An 18,406-nucleotide genomic window follows, 5' to 3' on the forward strand; every position below is an offset into this window, starting at 1 on the left:
TGCAGGCTCATTGTCTTATGTATTTGTTAATTAAAAGATCAAAACCTTATTTTGTTTGCAGCTATCTTCGTGGTGCTTCTCAGATTCTGGCATAGAGCTGGCATTTAATATTTGGTGAATAAATGAATGACCTTCCCCTGCAAGCTAGGTCTCTCTGATTTGCTTGTCTCTCTTGGCAACATCATAATTTTCCCAGTCACCAAGTTTCAAAACTGCTAGCCCTGTGGAGCTCCTGTCATTTGCATATTCTCTATCCACCCCTTTTCATTTGTATATTCAGTTAATGGTCAGGATCTGCCCTTTCTTCCACTCTAGTCACACAGTCAATACCAGAGTCCCCCAGACCTCTAAGATCACAACAGCTTTCCAGCTACCCTCTCTCGTTCCTTTTTTCCATGTCCATCAGCAATTTCTATTTTCCTCTCCCATAATGATCATGTCATTTCCTCTGACTGAAGCTTTCAGTAGGTCTTTGTACTAATTAAGGTTCTTAATTACAGACAACAGAAAAGGATTCTAGTCTACTTAAGCAGAGGAGGAATATCGTGGGATGATATCAGACAGTTCACAGAATTGGCAGGAAGCCTCACGAAAGAAGCATGGGAAGGAGGCAGGCGCCAAGAGAAGCTGGGCAGCCAGAATCTCAGCCCTATCCTGCCCTAGACACAGCTCGATTAGGGGGCTGCAGCCCCAGTTCCCTGGAGGTTACCCTCAACCGGTTCCCACCACCTGAGCGTGGACTCTCACTGCCTCTGGGATAAACTATGACCTGCATACGTGCTGCCTCCCTGCACATACTCAAGATCAGGGTCCTGCGGGGTAGCATTGATTTGGCTGTGAACTTCCTGTGAGGGGTCAAGGGAGCAAGTATCTGACTTCCTAGTGAGAGCCACACTAGAGAGGGTCCACCAGCACAGAACAGGGGCTCAGATGCTTTGAAGCTGAAGACCCCAATGTGTATCCACAAACAGAAGACCCTCATCAACCCCCAACACCCACAGTTTTTCTCCCTTGCACCTGTGTTCCACCAAAGAATGACTGCAGGCAGTTTTCTGACCTAGGATGTCCTGTCGCAGCCCCTGTAACAGCTGCTCTCTGAAGATGGCCCATACTGGACCATGCTGCAAATGTGTTGTCCCACCTCTCAAATCTGGGATGGCACGTGACTCATTTTCACCAAAAGCACTCTGGGAAAGTTGTGCTGCATGACTGCCGAGGAAAAGAGGTCCCAGAATCCCTGCGGCCTTTGTCTCAAGCTCTTGGAATGTCTCCTTTGGGGAAAGTCAGCCACCAAGAATGAGCTCTGTCTACCAGAGACCACCATACAGTGAGTCCAAGCCTCATGTGAAGGCAGTGAGGAGAAAAAAATGCCTTTTCTGTCTGTTCCAGTTGCTTCAGATGAGGGGCCAGATGTGTGATTAAAAAGAGCCACCTTGACACACAGCCCAGCTGATCCTTGAGGTGGCTCCAACACCAGCCTCCATCTCACAGCAGCTGCTTGAGAACCCCCAGCTAAATGTGCTCAACCCCAGGACTGTGAGAGATCATAACGAACTATTTTAAGCCATTACATTTTGGGGTGGTTTGTTAGTAGCAGAACTGAAAAGGCTTTTTGTGGTATACGTTTGGCTCCTTGGGAGTGTCCCCCCACTGTCTGGTCATAGCTGTGTGCCCACTCATGTCTTGGTGTGTCCAAATTCCACTGCTGAAACTGGGCGCGGTGGTGCATGCCTGTAATTCCTGCATTCTGGGAGGCTGAGGCAAGAGGATTGAAAGTTCTGGCTCAGTCTGGGCAACTTAGCCAGATCCTGTCCCAGAATAAAATTACTTTTAAAAGGGCTGTGGATGTAGCTCAGGTCCTGGGTTTGATTCCTAGGAAACACACATAAACACATATCCCTCTGCCTGACATAGGGCAGAGGAAAAAGTGAGCATTTGCAGTCAGCTTGTAGGGTAGGAGCAGTTGAATCTTTTTTTTTCTTTTTTTGGCTTTTTCCTTTTTATGGAACCAGGGATTGAACTCACGACTGCCTGCTTCCAAGGCAGGCACTTATGCCGCTGAGCTAAACCTCCAGCCCTGAGCAGTTAAATCTTATTTCATCACTGATTATTCACATGTCCTTGGGGAAGACAGTGAATTTCTCTGGACCTCCACATCTGCATCTGCTTTACGCAAATAAAAATACCTACCTTCTGGGATTGCTTTGAGGACCTAATATAGGAAAATCATCTAATTGTCTGGATCCCTTTCGTCTCACTACCCAAGCTTCTAGACCTGTGTCCAATGGCACACTGGACCTCATTCTTGTCACTTATGAATGCCACGATTCTGGCAAGTCCCTTAAACTCCTCTGAGTCCTGCTTTCCTCATACGTAACAGGGGTCTGAGGATAATATCCGTGTAATGGGACTTTTGACTGGGCTGCTTTGCAAGATTAGGAAACACTGCCCCCTGCAGGTAGATAGCCCAGACCCCTGAGTCCTGTCCTGTGACAGCGTGACACTGGGAATTCTCTGGATGGACACAGTTGGCGTTCCAACATATGCAGCCATGTCTAGTGGGGAATGCTGGACTTCCGGTAGGGGCCCATGAGCTCACTACCCTGAGTGAAAAAGAGGTCTTGCTGGATGGGTAAATGGGACATGCAACAGAGCAGGCCCAGGAGTCTTATTTGAAATAATATGAAGCTGGGCCTGACCATCTTGTGGTTCAGTGTATTCCCATCCTCCACTTTCTCAGGGCCTGCTTGGTGGAGCAGGGAAGATCTGGGATATAATGGCAAGGACAAGGTCATGGGAGCACAGACACCTCTTACAAAAGGGCCAGGAGCAAGAAGCACAAGTGCTTCTTCCCCTGGTGTGCGTGAGGAGGACAGACATCACAGGTGGGCCAGACCACAGCCAGTGGGCAGGCCGAGAAGCAGCAGGTGTGATGAGATGGGTGGCATTGGGCAGCAGCTCTGACCATGTGGAGGGTGACTATCAGGCTTCTTCTGAGACTCCTACTGAAGACAATGACACATGGAGATCTGGGAAGTTGCTAGACAATGCAGCTGTAGGATTTGAGTTAAATCTAATGCAAAAGAAGGCAAAACTATTTTACAGGTGTTAGTAGACAGGATAGTGGTTATCCCTGCAAAGCAAAAAGTGACCAGAAGGAAACATGGGAAGGATTCTGAGAATGGTAATGTTCTGTTTCTTCATCAGGCTCCTTTAAGTGTAAAATTATGGTGAATAGGTAAGTAAAAAAACTAACAAAAATTCTTACAGTGGACACTTTGCCACAAATCTCTCAAAACTCTCCCCCTTGCTTCAAGCACACTTATTCCATCTTTTTTTTTTTTCATTTTTATTGGTACCAGGGATCAAACTCACGACCACCTGCTTACAAGGCAAGTACTTATGCTGCTGAGCTAAATCTCCAGCCCCTATTCCATCTTTCTTGCCACTTTCTGAAGCAGTTCTGGCAGGGTTTTTTTTTTTTTTTTTTTTTTTGTGTGTGTGTGTGTGTGTGTGTGTGTGTGTTTTTTCTGTGACTGCCCTGATGCCCTGAGTCAATTCAAAATGTTTATATTGATTTCAAATAAAGATAGTATGGTATGTGGGCATACACCTTCCTTGCTTTTTCCCAAAGCCAAAATGAATGTGAAAGATAATTATGTTAAACTTCAGGGAACTGAGACAGCCACAAAAAGGATTTCCAGAGCGGCCTCAGAAAGTGGCAAGAGTGGTGAGATAAGTGAGGGGGAGTATTTTGAGAGGGATTAAGAGCAATGTGATTTTTTTTACGGTAATAAATATTTTTAAAGTTTAAAATATTCACCAATTTTGATCACACTGCATAGTTACACTACTGGGTTCATTCTGTAAAACTTAAGTATCCTTAACATTTGTACACGTTTAGGTATGCTGCTTCAATAACAGAGTAATACATACACACGCACACACACACAACTAGGATGAACAGTCATCCTCCACTTTAAGCCCTTTGAGATGGCTCCACATCCAGGAAGAGACCAGGAGATTGGAGGTGGGGATGACCTGGTGTCTGGCCAGGCTTATTTGACTTCTTCCTCATTCACTTATGGTTTATTAAGTACTTCCTACACTTGAACAATGCAAAACATGTAAGGGGGTGTACAAAGATTGTTAATAACTATAGTTTTCATTGAGAATTTATTCTGGAGTGGACACTAAACATATCTTCCAATAATCTGATGATACATTATTACAATTCCATCTATCGGTTGAAAAATACCAGTCTCATAAAGGTTAAGCAAGTTGTTCAAGGTCACACAGTGAAGAAAGTGTCTGGATTTTCCTATGCACCAGTCTTCGAGGGCCCATAGCCCGGACCTGCAGTGCTCCTTAGGAATCTGACAGGTAGACCTTACAGAAATGAGACCTCAGATTGCCTTGAGAGAGTCTGAATTTGAGTTGATTTTTTGTGTTTTTGTTTTATTTACTTTTTTGAGACAGGGTAGCTTATGCAATTCGGGCCGGCCTTCGGCTTACTTTGTAGCCCAGGGTGGTCTCCAATTTGCAATGATCCGCCTGCCTCAGCCTCCCAAGTGCTGGGATTACAGGAGTGTGCTACCAAACCTGGTTTAAGAATTCGAGAGCTTTGGTGACAGTTTACTCTGATCCTTGGCATGTTCCTTCACTCTTTCTGAGCCTCAGTTTGCCCAGCTGTATCATAAAGTGTAAAAAGCCCTTGCCATTCCCTGGGAGTTACTGTGGGAACTACATGAGACATCGGGCACGTCGCGTGAGGAGATTTGGCATCTGAGTCCTGGATCACACACCCCAGGCAGAACCCCAGGAGGGCTGCGCTGCTGCGCTCACGCTAGGCCGCTGCAGCTCCTAGCCTCCCTATCGGAACCTTAGGACCAGGTGCATTTTAAAACGAACCGGTAACCTTAAACTCTGTCCGTGTTGCTACAAAACCGGCCAGGCGACGGGCCCTCTCACCAAACGCCACCCGAGGAGCCAGCACCACAAAGCCAGCGCGGATTCACCCACGCCAGCTGCAGGCGAGAAGACGCGCGCCATCGCGAGACTCAGCGGCCGCGCGCGCAGACCGGAAGTGAGGGCCGGGCGGGGCCGCGCGCTCCTTTTGAACTCCAGGCAGGGCTCAGGGCTGTGTCCGGACCCTTTGTCTGCTGAAAGCTAAGCGAGGGCGGAGCGGGGCCTCCCGGGACCTCCGGGTGGAGATCGGCCGGGAGCGCCACTGTCCTGGCCACGCGCTGGCACCCGGGTCGCTGAGGCCCCTCCTCCTCCTCCGAGCTACAAGCAGCTCGGCGGCGCCTCTGCGGAACAGCGGCGCCCCGCCAGCTGCGGCTGGGCCGCGCGGAGCCGGGGCCCGCACCGCGGTGCGGAGAAGCGTCACGTCCCGGGCCCTTCTGTGACTGTGGAAGGCGCCTTAGCAACACGTTCACGTTCTCCTGTTTGTACACGTTAGCAAAACGAAGGTATTTCTCCTCGAGTTTGTAAAGACCATTGTCTTTTTCTATTGAGAATTCTCGGATCTGGGGGCATTGGAGTGGCTGTGGGCTTTTTTTTTTTTTCTTTTGATTTTACTGTCGGGAATGCTCTGAATTAAGAGTGTTGTGGGATACAGTTATATGGCTCATGTGGATTAAGTTATTGCTAGCCTTCCCAGTGTCTAGAATTAAGTAGGGATACCTCATAACCCACACTGCAGTGAATTGCAAATGTGACCTAAATGTGCCAGAAGTCTTTTCACCTGAAAGACTAGCTGTTGCACAGGACAATGTGAAATTCTCTGATACAGCTCAATAAGAAAAGTTTGAAGGGCCCGAGATTTAGCTCAGCGGTATAAGCGCCTGCTGGCAAGCGCAAGGTTGCCAGCTGGATCCCCATACCAAAAGAAAAAAAGAAAGAAAGAAAAGAAAAGTTTGAAAGCTACGTTTAGTGACACAGGCCCATAATCCCAACATTTCTAGGAGCCTGAGTCAGGATTATGGCAGGTTTGAGCCCAGTTTAAGCAATTTAGCAGAGTCTCACCTAAAAAAGTAAAAACAACAAAATTTTAAAAGGTGCTGGAAAAAAAGGGGTGGGGATGTAACTCTGTGAAGGCCCTGGTTCAATTCTAGTACTAGGGGTGGGGCAACCCACAAAAAATTTGATAGATTTCCCTAAGTTTGATAGCTATTCTAAAATAAGGAGTTGGAAAGCTGAAAGAATCTTGACTTTTTTTTTTGTCAGTACCAGGGATTGAACTCACAACTGCACACTTGCAAGGAGGCACTTATGCCACTGAGCTAAATCCCCAGCCCCTGAAAGAATCTTTTAAGGTAGCAATACAGTAATCCTCTCCTTTTACACTTGCTCAGATTCAGCTATGTGTGGCCAATTTGGGTCCAAAAATGTTCAATGGAACATTCCAAAAATAATTCGTAAGTTTTTAATTACTTTTATTATACCATGTTTTTATAATCATTCTATTTCATTATTTTTGTTAGTCTCTTATTTATTTACTTTTTGGCTTTTTGAGACAGTCTCCCTAGGGAGTGCAGGCTTGCCCGGAACTCATTATGTAGCTCAGGCTGGCTTCACACTCAGGGCTATCTTCCTTTTGCAGCTTCCCTGGTGCTGAGATTACAGGTATGCACTGCCACAAACAATGTTATTCTCACTGTGACTGATTCACCATAGATATGTTATATGTGTTGGAAAATACATCACCCTAGGGCAGCTGTCTGAAGTTTTGGGCGGCCTTTGGCAGGGGTTCTTTGAATGCATCCTCAAAGGATAACGAGGAATCACTGTAATAACACATTTTGATCAGCCATGAAAGCAAAAAGACTAAATGATTGAGGGTTAGTCTTGGGGACATGAATGTACCTTCTAGGTCACACCCTCAGAGACCCTCCTCCCAGCAGCTACTGAATTCTTTGATGAATCCCGTGATCCAGTCACCTTCCAAATGCCTGGGTCTTTTGGGGGACATTTTAGATTTAAACCATAACATTGAGCTTCTTAGTTTCTCCCTAGGAAATTCCAGAAAATTGTTAAAGAGACCCTCAAAGAATATGAAGCCAGGCCCTGTGTAGTGGCTTGTGCCTCTAGTCCTGGCTACTTGAGAGGCTGAAGCAGGGGAATTGCTTTTGCCCAGAAGTTGGAGCTCAGCCTAGGCAACATAGCAATTCTCTTTCTCAGAAACACAGTTTTTGAAGATGAATTTACATAAAGCTCTGGCCTCACAAAATCTAAATCTGCCCTTAAATAGTTTTGCTCCCTCCTGACTACTCTGATTAGAGCAGGGCATGTGTTTCTTCTCTTAGTTGTTGAGAAAATGGCAGCTCAGAGTGGTTATGTTGCTTTTCTGTGGCTTTGACTGGCACAACCCGAATCTTTGGGTTCTCAGTTCACACCAGGGGTAATTGCCCTATTCTAAAACCTCCCACCATCTTCAGGGGGTAGGGCCTAAGTGCACCCACTTGACCTGCTTTGGGTTCTGGTTGTAGGAGAGCCTAGTAAAGGCAAAAGGGCAGGCTGGTTTCTGAAGTGCCCTCACATCTCAGATGAGAGCAGCCTTCTCTGTGTCCTCCCACCCCTGCAGTGAAGATTAAGCCTGAGCAACTGCACCCCTGAGCAACTGTTCCCTCTGTTAGGGATAGAAGTATGCGACTCTTAAATAGAATCAGAATAAACTGATTGCTGGGAAGGATGGTTGGATACCTGTATTCTCAGTACATGGGAGGCTGAAGCAGGAAGATCAGCATGAGTTTGAGGCCAGCCAAGGCTACACAGTGTGTTCAAGACTCGTCTGAACTACATATTGAGACCCTGTCTCACCCTCCCTTTAAAAAAAAAAAAACCAAAAACAGAATAGACCGGTGAGCCGGCTGTGTGTGAATATGCATAGGAACATGTCTTTTGTTAATTCTCAAGCCAAGTGTATTTTTGGTCTGTTTCCCTGGAGACTGGTGGGGAGTACGGAGAGACCTTACCAAGCATAAGTATAATTTTGCCAGTTCGTTTCCTTTGCATTTCCCCAAATTAGTCACCCCAGCTTTCCACCTGAGCTGATTTTTCCAAGGTCACTAACAACTTCGCTGCTAAAACCAACTTTTCAGGCCTTAATCTGTTCTTTCCTGCTGCTAGTGGTCTTTTCAAATGTCAGCCTTCATTTAAACTCCTTCAGTGGATCTTCACTGCTTTTAGGATTAAGACTCACATGACTGGCCCCAGTCTCTGGTGTTACCCCAGTCCAAATGTACTCATTTTTCCTTTCTCCAGAGTCCTGCTCGGCCCTGATAACAAGGCCTTCACATATGTGCCTTCAGTCGCTATTTTATTTATAAGTGCTACTTAACAGACATTGTTGTATTGGAGATACCACAGGGAACAGAGTGGCACACATTTCTGCCATTCTAGAGCTCACCTCCCATTGATAGTACTGATATGTGTTCCACCTCCCCATCCCCACTTTAGTTTTTTGGACAGGGTCTCCCTGTAGTATCTCAGCTGGCTTTGAATTTGGAACCTCCACCTCTGTATCTGATGCTGGAATTACAAGCCTGATTTTTGTTCCTTGCTGAAATATTTTTCTTCTTCCTTTTTCTCCCCATTGATTTATTGATATTTATTGATATTCCCCAATATTATTGATACTGCTTTATTGAGATATATTTCAACATACCTTAAAATTCATGCAATTTGTTGGCATGGTAGTTCACATTTGTGATCCCAGCACCCTGGAAGGCTGAGGCAGGAGGATGGCAAATTCACAACCACCCCAGGAGACTTAATAACTTAGCAAGAATCTGTCTTGAAATTAAAAAGAAAAGATTGGGAATGTAGCTCAGTGGAAGACACTGGGTTCAGTCCTTAATACACACACACAATCACATACATACAGGCATGTGCACATACACAAGAAGAAAGAGGAGTTTTATAAAATTTACTTAAAGTGCACAATGTAGAATATTCAGAGTTTTGCGACTGTCTCCACAATCAATTTTAGAACTTTTTCACTCCAGAAAAAAGCCGTTTCTGTTAATAACCACTTGCTTTCCCCTACAATGTGCCTAGCCCTAAACAACTGATCTACTTTCTGTCTGTATGGACTTGCCAATTCTGGATATTTCCTATAAATGAAGCATGGGATCTTTTTATTATTTATTTATTTATTGGTACTAGGAATCGAACTCACAACCTTGCTCTTTTCCAGTCAGATGCTTGTGCCCCTGAGTTATAGTCTTGGCCCCATCATGTGGTCTTTTATAACAGCTTCTTTCGCTTAGCGTGCTATTGCTGGTATCAGTACCTTTTGTCAAATGATATTTCATTGTATGTTATGCCATGTTTCACTTACCCACTTCATCAGTTGAAGGGCATCTGGGTGGTTTCTACTGTTTGGCTATGATGAGTTAAGTGGCTATTTTCCGGTACAAGTGATGGTATGAACATATGTTTCCAGTTTCCTGGGTATATTCTTAGGAGTGGAATCGCTGAGTCATACGATAACTCTGTGTTCAGTGTTCTCAGAAGTTGCCATTCTGTTTTCACAGCAGCTGCACTAGTTTACATTCCCATCAGCAGTAATGAGGGTTCCAGTTTCTCCACATCCTTGCTGTTACAGGTTGTATTCCCCACTCGAATTCATGTCGAAGTCCCAACCCCCAGTACTTCCAAATGGGGAGTTTATTTGGAAGTAGTCATTGCAGATGTAATTAGTTAAGATGAGGTTACTCTGGCGTAGTTAGATTCCTAATCCAGTATAACTGATGTTCTTTGTAAAGAGGGGAAATCGGGACACACACACAAACACACAGGAACAACGCCACTGAAGACAAATTATACTGTGTAGGAGTCAGAAAAAGGACTCAGCTGACCCTCATATGACAAAACAGACAGGCTAGTAAAAGAAAAGCGTAACATATTTATTGCATCAAAATTTTATTTTGCTTCAGAGTGAAGACCCAAAGATACAGCGGAAGACACTGTCTAAATTTATGCTGAGGTTGGATGAAGTAGGGACAGCCACGGAGAGGTGTGATGGGACAAGAAGGATATGAACTAACGGTAACAGATGGAGCCGGGAAACCCATCAAGGCCAGGCTGCTCAACTTCCTCGTGCGCTCTGTGGTAGCATTTCTTCCTCTCTGGTGTGGGAAAGGACCCTTCAGGAATGAGCATCCTAATTCCTGCATGCTCAGCGGCTACTCAGTTGGGGAAGGTATAAGTTAGGTTAACGTTTCATGCCCAGCCCAGGAAATACAGCTGTGATGGGTGTCTCAGGGAGAAAAGCATTCTAGTTTCTCCGATCTGCCATAAAAAAGAGGAATTCTAGTTTCTAGGGCTTGCCTGGGGCGAGAAAGTGAGGACAGCAGGCAGCAGGACAGGGCAGGAGATCAAAAAGGGGTTTTGTGTTTTGAGGCTGCTTCCCAGACTGTTTGTCTGTTTCCATTAAAAATACTGTGTATGCCAGGTGCCATCATTTTCTGAGCTTAGCAGATGCTACTGCCCAAGGAGACTTCCAGAAGGTAGGAAAGCATCCTGAAAGAAGTCCTCCCACAGCAACTTCCAACGGAGCTAGCCCCAGTGACACCTTGACCGTGGGCATCTGGTACTCAGAAATGTGAGACAATAAATTTCTGTTGCTTACACCACTCAGTGTGTGGTTCCTTTGTTATGTGCTGTAGCAAATTAATACACCCTGTGACACTTGTTATTTTCCATCTAAAGATTATTGTAACCATCCTGGAGGTGAAATGGTGTCTCATTTGATTTTTATTTCCATTTGCCTGATGCAAATGACGTGGAGCATCCTTTTACATGCTTATTAGCCATTTTTATAGCTCTGTGGCTGTCTGTTTAAATCTTCTGCTCATTTTAAAAATGGGGTTATCTTTTTATTATTGAATTTTAGTTCTTCATTTATTCTGTATAGAAGTCCCTTATCAGATATATGCTTTGCAGACATTTAAATGTTTTCCCATTACTCAGGTTGTCGTGTGTGTGTGTGTGTGTGTGTGTGTGTGTGTGTGTGTGTGTAGCCCTGGCTTGAACCAAGGCCTTGTGCATGTGCTCTGCCACTGAGCACCCTCTCCCTGTAAATTTTGTTTTCAACAGGTTTTTACTGAGTTGCCACACGGACTTCAAACTCCAGCTTCCTGAGTAGCTTGGATTCCCCACTCCACAGGACCAGGGATAACCCAGAGCCTCACACATGCTAGACAAGTGCTCTGTCACTGAGCCACACCCCCAGACTTTGATGAGGTCTTTAAAGCACAGAAGTTTATAATTTTGAAGAAATCCAATTTGTCTGTTCTTTTGTTGCTTGTGTGTTTGGGGTTCCTTTAGTCCTCTCCTGCCTTGGTGCAGTTCAGATGTTACCCAGAAAAGCTGCATTCTTTTGATACATGCTCTCCCCCCATCTCTGTGAGGTGGGGCCACTGGCTTAGCATGCACAAGGCCCTAGTTGATCCCTAGCATTGCAAAAGCAGAACAGCTCCCCATCTTTGCAATTAAGACTTTTGGAGACATTTACTTGCAGTCTTGGCTGCAGGGTACAGGCGGACTCTCATCAGCTTTTCGTCTTCTCCTTGTGTCCCTGGCCCCCAGCACAGTGCCAACTCCGTAAACGTGTAATCATTATGACCCTAAATAGTTTAAAGATTTCTCTGTTTTAAAATTTTGTTTTTACTTTATTATTTTCCCTTCTTTTCCTTCTCCTTTCTTCTTTGTTTCATAAGCTAGCAGCTAAGGTCATCCATTCGAGGTCTCCCTGTCTGAAAAGGTTATGTGCTGTTCATCTCACGTAGGTATTGCTTTTAGCAACATCCCCGACATTCTGATAATTTCTGGGTTTTTGTTTGTTTGTTTTTGTGATATTGGGTATTGAACCTAGGGCCTTTGCAATGAGCTACATCTCCAGCCCTTTTAAATTTATTTTTATTTTTGAGACAGGGTCTTGCTAAATCACTAAGTTGTCCAGCCTGGGCTTCAACTTTAGTTCTTCTTTCCTCAGTTCCCAGAGTGCTGGGAGTAGAGTTGTGGGCCCTATGTCCAGCTCATGTTTTTATTTATTTATTTATTTATTGGTACCGGAGATTGAACTCACGACTGCCTGCTTGTAAGGCAGGTGCTTATGCCGCTGAAATAAATCCCCAGCCCCTCATGTTTTATTTTTATTCAATTCAAAATACTAATATCTGTTTTAATTTCTTACTTGACTCATAAGCTATTTAGAAGAATGTTGTTTAATTTCTAAATATGTGGGGATTTTCTAGAGAGCCTTCTGTTAATGTTCTAATTTAATTCTGTTCTGATCAGAGAATATGCACTGTGTGACTTGGATAATTTTTATTGTCAAAATATAGTGCATTTTGGTAATTCTTCCCTGTCCACTTGAAAAGGATGTGTAAGCTGATGTTTTTGAGAGTCCCATAAATACCATTTAGGTAATAGTGGTGTGCCCAATGTACCCATTGGGGGCGTCCCAGTGTAGCCACATAGGCCAAGAGAAGAAGCAGCCCTGCCACCCCAGACCCCTGGCCATTGGGAAAGCCTTGGTGAAGCTGTGTGGATCTGGAGAAGCCTGCCCCACTCTCCACTGCCTCCCTGAGAACCTGGGTTTAGAGAAACCTAGGTGCCTGGCCTATTCCCCTACACTGTGAATGTGGCAGCCAACATGGGAAGCACCTGGGACCTCACAGCCAGCTTGTCAGGAAGAACTCAGGAAAATATCAAGATGCAGGAACAAAAGGCAATCTCAGACCTCTAGCCCACACAGGACAAGTCTGGGAGATATAGACATGGAAGAAAATGGAAGTTACATATGAAATCTCTCAAAGGATAGCAGCTGAAGTAAAGAAATAACTTCATGAGGCTGTAAAAAGTAACCAGATCAGAAATAATATCTCAGGTAAAAGAAGAAATCACAAATGTAATGAGAGAATTGCTGAGCATATCTAAAGAAGATATAGATAAAAAGGAGCATAAGAAAGTGATGGAAACCTTGAATGAACAATATAGGAAGGAGTTATAATGCATGAAACAGATTCAGAGAGATATCCAGGAAATTAAAAACTCCATCAAAACCTGGAAAAAAATTTTTTTAAATTTTGCCTTTTTCCTTTTTTATCGGTACCAGTGATCGAACCCACGACTGCCTGCTTACAAGGCAGGTGCTTATGCTGCTGAGCTAAATTCCCAGCCCCAGAAACTGGCAAATTTGAAAGAGACTGAAGACAGACTTTCAGATATTGAGGACAGGATTGTAGTTAGCAATCATGAAAAAAAAAAAAGAATCTTAAAAATAAGGAAGGGCCAGGAATTTAGCTTAGTGGCACAAACTTCTGTAGAGCATGTGCTGGGTTATGAGTTTGATCCCCAGTCAAAAGAAACAAAACAACAAAAAACAAAACAAAACCCAAGGAACCAGGAAGTAACAATTGAGTGGCTGTAAGACAATGCAAAGAAAAATAGTGATAGGTGTTAATGAAAAATCAGGGGTCAACACAGATGACATAAAAAGACTATTTACAGAGGTAATAGTAGACAACTTCCCAAACATGGTAACAGGACTTGGCATACAGATAAGCAAGGCATATAGGACTCCAATTAGCCATAGCCAGAATAAATCTACACACAGACATACAATAATCAAGATCTGAGACATTCAGCACAAGAACAGACTATTAAATGCTGTTAGAAAAAAGAAATATCATCTATAAAGGAAAATTCATCAGAATCATGCAGGCTTCTCAACATAAACCATCAAGTCAAGAGCAGCTTGAAGCAGTGTTTCAAATCCTGAAAGAAAACAACTTCTAATCCAGATTGATGTACCCTGCAAAACAGTCTTAAAATTGATGAAAAAATAAGATACTTCCATGATAACAACTGAAGGAATTTCTGACCACCAAAACAACCCTACAGAATGCTAAAGGATATTCTAGAGTACAAATAAAGATGACCATGGCTCCAGGAACAGCAGCACAAGGGGATCACCAAACAGGACATGTAGGTGAACGGAGGGGGAAGGGGGGGGGGGCGCCAACAGCAGGAGGAGAGCATGGCCAAGACGGGCTAATACATTCAGGTTATAACCATTAATGTAGATGGTCTCAGTTCATCAATGAAAAGAAAAACAGAGTGATCAAGATCCATCAATATGCTGTATACAAGAAATACTTTAAACTTGAAAGGGAATTTGTAGACCAAAAGTCAAAGGAGAAAACAATGTTCCATGTGACAGGAAACTAGAAAAAAGCAGAAGTAGCTTGCCCATCAACCGCAGAATGGGTAAGAAAGAAATGGTATTTTTATACAATGGAAAGCTACTCAGCTGTAAGTAAGGATAATCTCGAGACTCTTGCAGGTAAATGCAATTTGAGACCGTACTCATGGGTGATCGTGTTCTCTCCCTAGCTTAAAAAACTGAAGGAATTAGTGGGATTCAAAATGTACAATAGGGGCTGGGGATTTAGCTCAGCGGCATAAGCACCTGCCTTGCAAGCAGGCGGTCGTGAGTTTGATCCCTGGTACCGATAAAAATGAAAAAGACAAAAAAAAAAAATGTACAGTAGATATTGTGAAATTGATATGAAAGGAAATGTCTAAAAAGGGAAGCTGGTAACTATTGTTAATTTCCTATTATTTTGTTTTGAATTCCTGTGTCATTTTCATTGTCTTGTTAGATTTAGTTTTATTCACTCTTGTTTTGTTTGATTTTATTATGTCTGATGGTATGGGCAGCTATTTTTTTGTTAATTTTTATTTTGAAGGTAGTAAAATACAACAGAACAAGACAGAATAAAGCCAACTGAGACAGTGTAGTGAAATTGGTACAGAACTTCACAGCAGGTTACTGGGATAACAGTAATAGGTATCACAGTATATCTCGTTATCTTCACAATAGTTGTACTTTAAATCATATATATCAAAATAAAATGAAATACAGAACATTATAGAACTTATGAAAACAGAATATTGAATAGAGCAGTACCATTAATCAGAATAAAGCAAAACAGTAATAAAAAATATTTGCCTTCAAAGAGATGGTAGAAAGAAATCCCCCCTTATTTGCTATGGGCAACCTCCCAAAAGATGCTCAGATCTCTGGTTCCCATTTGCTAACAGGGGTGGGGAGGGAGTAGAGGAGGGGGTGGGTAGGGAAAGTGGGATGTTAGACTCTCATCCTGTGCACCAATAGGCTCACTATTGCTTACCAGGGAGGCAGGCTGGCTGCTTGGTTTCCTAGCATCCTAAGATCCAACATGGCGTGGATCTCAGGAGACACTGGTGGTTCTCCTCCTGGAGGGGCTGCAACCTGCCACACCACAGCGGCTTACCAGGGAGGGGAGCTGCTTGCTTGGTTTCTCAGCATCCTAAGTTCCAACATGGCGCAGATCTCAGGAGCTGCTGATGGTTTTCCCCCTGGAGGGGCCACAGCTTGGGCAGCTATTTTGAAGATTACATGATATACTATGGTAGCCATTGTCAATTTCTTATTATTGGGTTTTGAAGTCCTGTAACACTTCCATTGTTTTGTTTCAATTGATTTTATTCTGTTCTGTTTTGTTTGTTTTTATTATATCTGATGGTATAGGCAGCGATATTGAAGAAAACAAGAGTCATTACGGTAGCCATTGTTGATTTCCTGTTATCTTTTTTTTTTTTTTTTTTGTATTGGGGGTCAAACTCATGACCTTGTGCTTGCCAGGCAGGCACTTATACCACTGAGCTGGACCCCTGCCCAATTTCCTATTATCTTGACTTGAAGTTCTGTATCGCTTTTACTATTCTGTTTTGATTGGCTTTATTCTGTTTTATTTGGTTTGGTTTTATTCTCTTTTAAAAAAATTAAGAGGAAGAAGAAGGAGAAGGGGAAGAGGAAGAGGAAGAAGAAATGGAGCCTCTGAGAGGTTAAATAATGGGCCCTTGATCACACAGTTGGTAAATAGAAGCCTATGCACTTGACCAGCTGTCTTCTAGGGACGGAGTCCACACTGTCTAGTGGAGAGAGAGATAAAGAGCTCAGCACAGGGGCTGAACTGATGAGGACACCTTTGGGCTAGTAGGAGTCATAATAAAAAATAGTGTTTCCTGAATGCTTACTAAGTGGCTGGAACCCTTCTAAGCACTTGAATATGCATTAGTGTGAGAGAAAGCCCAAATGCACAAAATGGTCACCTGAGAGACTAAGTTGAAGCTTTGGAAAGACTTAGAAATACCCTGTGCCACATCAAGCAGGGAGTAATTTCTGACTACTAAGGGAGCTCCTTTGGGTCAGGCACATGGATTCATTCAGAATGTACTTAGGGAGTACCTGTTGTCTCTTGAGCAACATTCTAGGCATTGAAGACACAGGGTTGAACAAGACAGATTCTAGGCAAAGGAGAAAGTCCAGCAACAAAGAAAGAAAAAAACATTCCAAAGTGTTTATATTTTTAACCCTATCTAAATTACCAGAAAAGGAAAATGATAAATGCTGTCTGACTTTGCCACCAGATACTGCAAAATTGTGTCCTGGCCTGCTTTCCTTTCAGCATTCTTTTCTATGAATGGTTGATGGGCCAGGTACCAGGTACAGAGGTGCAAACCCAAAGGTGAAGGTGAGGCTTCCATTCTTAGAGAATGCAGGGTGGGTGAAGTACAGGTAAATGGGTAATTATTTTACCTATGGGTGACTCAAGCAATGATTGAGAGGTAAACAAAATCCTGTGTGAGCAGTGACACATTTTCCCCGGGCGTGTCTGATAAAGTTTAATGGAGGAGAAAGCCCTTCAGTGGGGCCTGAGGGAGGACTGGGATATGGACAGGTTGAGATGGGGAGAAGCCACTTAGGAAGGGCTAGTTTGTGGACAGGATGACCAAGTTGCATATGCTAAATTCTGAAATCCAGGCTGTGCATGAAAAGTCTGGCCCCACCAACACTGGTGAAAGTGGGAGCATCCGTGGGAAGGACAGAGGTATGTGTTGGTACCAGTTTACATGTGAGTTGATAAGTAACTCACCTCTGTTCCTGAGCACATCTAGACACTCATCATAGTTTTTCCAGGCTTTGTTTAAGTTGCCAAAAAGGAGAGAAGTACTACCTTAAAGATCTGGGGACAGAAGGATGTGAATTGGTACAACCCCTACTGAAGGCAAACTGGCAGCATCTGTCACAATTATAAGTGCACATAGTACATAATCCAGCAAATTCATGTCTAGATATTTATCTTCAGATGAATGCATTTATGTGTGAAATAATTTTTATCCAAGTATTCACCTCATCATTGTAATAGCAAAAGATTGGAAGCTAAATACTCATCAGGAACACTTTAGGTAAATAAGTTTTGATATCTTTTTAAAATAGAATATAAAGGATAAGATAACTGTCTGTCCTGTTAAGAGTGATTTCCAGGATGACAAACTGAAAAAAGCAAATGGACAGGCTATTCCTATAAAAAGAGGATGGAGGGGAATCAGAGAACATGGCGGACAGATAGCAGCAGCTACGGAGGCTCTCTGAAAGACCCAGCTTAGAATCCAGGAATGGTGCGGAGTGAGGACTCCTAAGCAAGCAGAGATATGCCCTGCTGATCCAAGAACAAACTGGGCTGAGAGAAACCAACTGGGAATGCAATCCTGGTGCTATAACACGAACAGATAAAACCTCAGTGTGGAAGCTGGAGCCCTCGACATTGGAAGCCGCGATTTGGGTTTCCTGCCGCTGCTACTGTGTCTCAGTCGGCTGTGTCTCAATCGGCAGGGAGAGAGATGTGCAAAAGCTCTGAGAAAGGGAATCAGTGAACGGAGTTGAGAGCAGGACGGGCGGGGAGCCGTGCATCCACCTGTGGTGAGTGAGAGAAACTGGGACTCTTCCACGGTCTAGGAAGCTCCAACAGAAGACATTCTGGGACTGGACAGACTTGTGGGAACAGGGCACTGTAGTGACTTCAGTCACATATCCCCCTCTCAAGTGGGATTGGTGAGCAGTGCCTAGCCTACGTGACGCTGCTGGCTGAGACCCAGTAGGCTAGAACAACCCAGGTCCCAGTGCCTGAAGGTGCACCCTAGCAGTGAAGCCCTTGGTAGGTTGACCTGGAGGGGCGGGCCCCACATAGGCTGCCTGTCTGTAACTTCCTGGTGTGCTGTGGTGGGTGGGAACACCTGGCTGACGCAATTCAATCAGACTGTGGCCGACAGGGAAGGAAGCTGGGCCTCCTATATACGCTTGCATATATAAGGAACAAAGAATATGGGAAGAGGCAGCAACAAGAAAGGCCCCTTGGCCCCCAATCCTGAGAAGTAGGCAATAGCAAACATGGCACCAATAGATATAAAGCGCTATCTCCAGAGCCTCATAGACGAGTTCAGGAATGAAGTTATTAATGACCTGAAGCTAGATATAAGCAGAATAGTTAGAGAAATGCTAAGCACC

The 18,406-nt window shown here is 44.0% G+C and overlaps 1 protein-coding gene across 7 annotated transcripts in view; it reads left to right on the plus strand.

The window, feature by feature from the left end:
• Wnt10a (Wnt family member 10A) overlaps positions 1-10,640 on the plus strand; it is a 35,539-nt gene extending 24,899 nt beyond the window's left edge. The window contains exons 1-3 of one of the 7 annotated variants that reach the window (XR_010046421.1): positions 4,550-5,471; positions 9,540-9,610; positions 9,942-10,640. The gene's annotated coding sequence lies outside the window, so the exon portion shown is untranslated. The other 6 variants (XR_010046406.1, XR_010046413.1, XR_010046414.1 and 3 more) reach the window with 6 other exon arrangements.
• Positions 10,641-18,406: the final 7,766 nt, after the last annotated feature.

Source organism: Cavia porcellus, unplaced genomic scaffold (genome assembly GCF_034190915.1).
Source record: "Cavia porcellus strain 051 isolate PalLab524CR breed Dunkin Hartley unplaced genomic scaffold, mCavPor4.1 scaffold_1, whole genome shotgun sequence".
Lineage (NCBI taxonomy): Eukaryota > Metazoa > Chordata > Mammalia > Rodentia > Caviidae > Cavia > Cavia porcellus.